The following is a 4,956-nucleotide window of genomic DNA, read 5'->3' as shown; positions in this document are numbered from 1 at the left end:
ATGGACCCGGTACTTGTGGTTCGGACTGTCTCCAACCAGCCATAATGTTGTGTGAGTGAAATTATGTCTAAGTCCAGCTTTGATACATTAGAAGCAACTCTGAAACTTAACCTAAGCGTTTTTCGAAGCTACCTTTTGGCTAACTTCTTATAGGAAGGTCTAGGAGCTCTGAAAATGAACGTGCGCGTCTTTCACTCTTCCCGAGGGACTTAGAATAATTTTGTGATATTTTTTATTAAAATGGTGTATAAGGGTATATATATAAATATATTTTATGCACTGTATATAAGCTGGCGATTTCTAAGTCTGTGGTTCCGAGAGGGGGTAACCAGGCTCACTAATAAAAGTCAAGCCACTTGGCTGCCAGAATGCCCTGCTTCAGCACAGACCAGAAAGGCATTGTGATAAGCGTATCCCCGGTATAGTCAGGGGTTAATGGGAGTTGTTCCCGTCCCCCCAGTATACACCCAGAACCATGGACCCGGTACTTGTGGTTCGGACTGTCTCCAACCAGCCATAATGTTGTGAGAGTGAAATGATGTCTAAGTCCAGCTTTGGTACATTAGAAGCAACTCTCAAACATAACCTAAGCGTTTTTCGAAGCTACTTTTTGGCTAACTTCTTATACGAAGGTCTAGGAGCTCTGAAAATGAACGTGCGCGTCTTTCACTCTTCCCGAGGGACTTAGAATAATTTTGTGATATTTTTTATTAAAATGGTGTATAAGGGTATATATATAAATATATTTTATGCACTGTATATAAGCTGGCGATTTCTAAATCTGTGGTTCCGAGAGGGGGTAACCAGGCTCACTAATAAAAGTCAAGCCACTTGGCTGCCAGAATGCCCTGCTTCAGCACAGAACAGAAAGGCATTGTGATAAGCGTATCCCCGGTATAGTCAGGGGTTAATGGGAGTCGTCCCCGTCCCCCCAGGATACGCCCAGAACCATGGACCCGGTACTTGTGGTTCGGACTGTCTCCAACCAGCCATAATGTTGTGAAAGTGAAATGATGTCTAAGTCCAGCTTTGGTACATTAGAAGCAACTCTCAAACATAACCTAAGCGTTTTTCGAAGCTACTTTTTGGCTAACTTCTTATAGGAAGGTCTAGGAGCTCTGAAAATGAACGTGCGCGTCTTTCACTCTTCCCGAGGGACTTAGAAGAATTTTGTGATATTTTTTATTAAAATGGTGTATAAGGGTATATATATATAAATATATTTTATGCACTGTATATGAGCTGGCGATTTCTAAGTCTGTGGTTCCGAGAGGGGGTAACCAGGCTCACTAATAAAGGTCAAGCCACTTGGCTGCCAGAATGCCCTGCTTCAGCACAGACCAGAAAGGCATTGTGATAAGCGTATCCCCGGTATAGTCAGGGGTTAATGGGAGTCGTCCCCGTCCCCCCAGTATACGCCCAGAACCATGGACCCGGTACTTGTGGTTCGGATTGTCTCCAACCAGCCATAATGTTGTGAGAGTGAAATTATGTCTAAGTCCAGCTTTGGTACATTAGAAGCAACTCTCAAACTTAACCTAAGCGTTTTTCGAAGCTACTTTTTGGCTAACTTCTTATAGGAAGGTCTAGGAGCTCTGAAAATGAACGTGCGCATCTTTCACTCTTCCCGAGGGACTTAGAAGAATTTTGTGATATTTTTTATTAAAATGGTGTATAAGGGTATATATATAAATATATTTTATGCACTGTATATGAGCTGGCGATTTCTAAGTCTGTGGTTTCGAGAGGGGGTAACCAGGCTCACTAATAAAGGTCAAGCCACTTGGCTGCCAGAATGCCCTGCTTCAGCACAGACCAGAAAGGCATTGTGATAAGCGTATCCCCGGTATAGTCAGGAGTTAATGGGAGTCGTTCCTGTCCCCCCAGTATACGCCAAGAACCATGGACCCGGTACTTGTGGTTCGGACTGTCTCCAACCAGCCATAATGTTGTGTGAGTGAAATTATGTCTAAGTCCAGCTTTGATACATTAGAAGCAACTCTGAAACTTAACCTAAGCGTTTTTCGAAGCTACCTTTTGGCTAACTTCTTATAGGAAGGTCTAGGAGCTCTGAAAATGAACGTGCGCGTCTTTCACTCTTCCCGAGGGACTTAGAAGAATTTTGTGATATTTTTTATTAAAATGGTGTATAAGGGTATATATATAAATATATTTTATGCACTGTATATGAGCTGGCGATTTCTAAGTCTGTGGTTCCGAGAGGGGGTAACCAGGCTCACTAATAAAGGTCAAGCCACTTGGCTGCCAGAATGCCCTGCTTCAGCACAGACCAGAAAGGCATTGTGATAAGCGTATCCCCGGTATAGTCAGGGGTTAATGGGAGTTGTTCCCGTCCCCCCAGTATACACCCAGAACCATGGACCCGGTACTTGTGGTTCGGACTGTCTCCAACCAGCCATAATGTTGTGAGAGTGAAATTATGTCTAAGTCCAGCTTTGGTACATTAGAAGCAACTCTCAAACTTAACCTAAGCATTTTCGAAGCTACTTTTTGGCTAACTTCTTATACGAAGGTCTAGGAGCTCTGAAAATGAACGTGCGCGTCTTTCACTCTTCCCGAGGGACTTAGAAGAATTTTGTGATATTTTTTATTAAAATGGTGTATAAGGGTATATATATATAAATATATTTTATGCACTGTATATGAGCTGGCGATTTCTAAGTCTGTGGTTCCGAGAGGGGGTAACCAGGCTCACTAATAAAGGTCAAGCCACTTGGCTGCCAGAATGCCCTGCTTCAGCACAGACCAGAAAGGCATTGTGATAAGCGTATCCCCGGTATAGTCAGGGGTTAATGGGAGTTGTTCCCGTCCCCCCAGTATACACCCAGAACCATGGACCCGGTACTTGTGGTTCGGACTGTCTCCAACCAGCCATAATGTTGTGAGAGTGAAATTATGTCTAAGTCCAGCTTTGGTACATTAGAAGCAACTCTCAAACTTAACCTAAGCATTTTCGAAGCTACTTTTTGGCTAACTTCTTATACGAAGGTCTAGGAGCTCTGAAAATGAACGTGCGCGTCTTTCACTCTTCCCGAGGGACTTAGAAGAATTTTGTGATATTTTTTATTAAAATGGTGTATAAGGGTATATATATAAATATATTTTATGCACTGTATATGAGCTGGCGATTTCTAAGTCTGTGGTTCCGAGAGGGGGTAACCAGGCTCACTAATAAAGGTCAAGCCACTTGGCTGCCAGAATGCCCTGCTTCAGCACAGACCAGAAAGGCATTGTGATAAGCGTATCCCCGGTATAGTCAGGGGTTAATGGGAGTTGTTCCCGTCCCCCCAGTATACACCCAGAACCATGGACCCGGTACTTGTGGTTCGGACTGTCTCCAACCAGCCATAATGTTGTGAGAGTGAAATTATGTCTAAGTCCAGCTTTGGTACATTAGAAGCAACTCTCAAACTTAACCTAAGCATTTTCGAAGCTACTTTTTGGCTAACTTCTTATACGAAGGTCTAGGAGCTCTGAAAATGAACGTGCGCGTCTTTCACTCTTCCCGAGGGACTTAGAAGAATTTTGTGATATTTTTTATTAAAATGGTGTATAAGGGTATATATATAAATATATTTTATGCACTGTATATGAGCTGGCGATTTCTAAGTCTGTGGTTCCGAGAGGGGGTAACCAGGCTCACTAATAAAGGTCAAGCCACTTGGCTGCCAGAATGCCCTGCTTCAGCACAGACCAGAAAGGCATTGTGATAAGCGTATCCCCGGTATAGTCAAGGGTTAATGGGAGTCGTCCCCGTCAACCCAGTATACGCCCAGAACCATATACCCGGTACTTGTGGTTCGGACTGTCTCCAACCAGCCATAATGTTGTGAGAGTGAAATTATGTCTAAGTCCAGCTTTGGTACATTAGAAGCAACTCTGAAACTTAACCTAAGCGTTTTTCGAAGCTACATTTTGGCTAACTTCTTATAGGAAGGTCTAGGAGCTCTGAAAATGAACGTGCGCGTCTTTCACTCTTCCCGAGGGACTTAGAATAATTTTGTGATATTTTTTATTAAAATGGTGTATAAGGGTATATATATATAAATATATTTTATGCACTGTATATGAGCTGGCGATTTCTAAGTCTGTGGTTCCGAGAGGGGGTAACCAGGCTCACTAATAAAGGTCAAGCCACTTGGCTGCCAGAATGCCCTGCTTCAGCACAAACCAGAAAAGCATTGTGATAAGCGTATCCCCGGTATAGTCAGGGGTTAATGGGAGTCGTCCCCGTCCCCCCAGTATACGCCCAGAACCATGGACCCGGTACTTGTGGTTCGGACTGTCTCCAACCAGCCATAATGTTGTGAGAGTGAAATTATGTCTAAGTCCAGCTTTGGTACATTAGAAGCAACTCTCAAACTTAACCTAAGCGTTTTTCGAAGATACTTTTTGGCTAACTTCTTATACGAAGGTCTAGGAGCTCTGAAAATGAACGTGCGCATCTTTCACTCTTCCCGAGGGACTTAGAATAATTTTGTGATATTTTTTATTAAAATGGTGTATAAGGGTATATATATAAATATATTTTATGCACTGTATATGAGCTGGCGATTTCTAAGTCTGTGGTTCCGAGAGGGGGTAACCAGGCTCACTAATAAAGGTCAAGCCACTTGGCTGCCAGAATGCCCTGCTTCAGCACAGACCAGAAAAGCATTGTGATAAGCGTATCCCCGGTATAGTCAGGGGTTAATGGGAGTCGTTCCCGTCCCCCCAGTTAACGCCCAGAACTATGGACCCGGTATTTGTGGTTCGGACTGTCTCCAACCAGCAATAATGTTGTGAGAGTGAAATTATGTCTAAGTCCAGCTTTGGTACATTAGAAGCAACTCTCAAACTTAACCTAAGCGTTTTTCGAAGCTACTTTTTGGCTAACTTCTTATACGAAGGTCTAGGAGCTCTGAAAATGAACGTGCGCGTCTTTCACTCTTCCCG

This window comes from Ascaphus truei, unplaced genomic scaffold (assembly GCF_040206685.1).
Source record: "Ascaphus truei isolate aAscTru1 unplaced genomic scaffold, aAscTru1.hap1 HAP1_SCAFFOLD_177, whole genome shotgun sequence".
Taxonomy (NCBI): Eukaryota; Metazoa; Chordata; class Amphibia; order Anura; family Ascaphidae; genus Ascaphus; species Ascaphus truei.
This window is presented reverse-complemented; position numbering follows the sequence as displayed.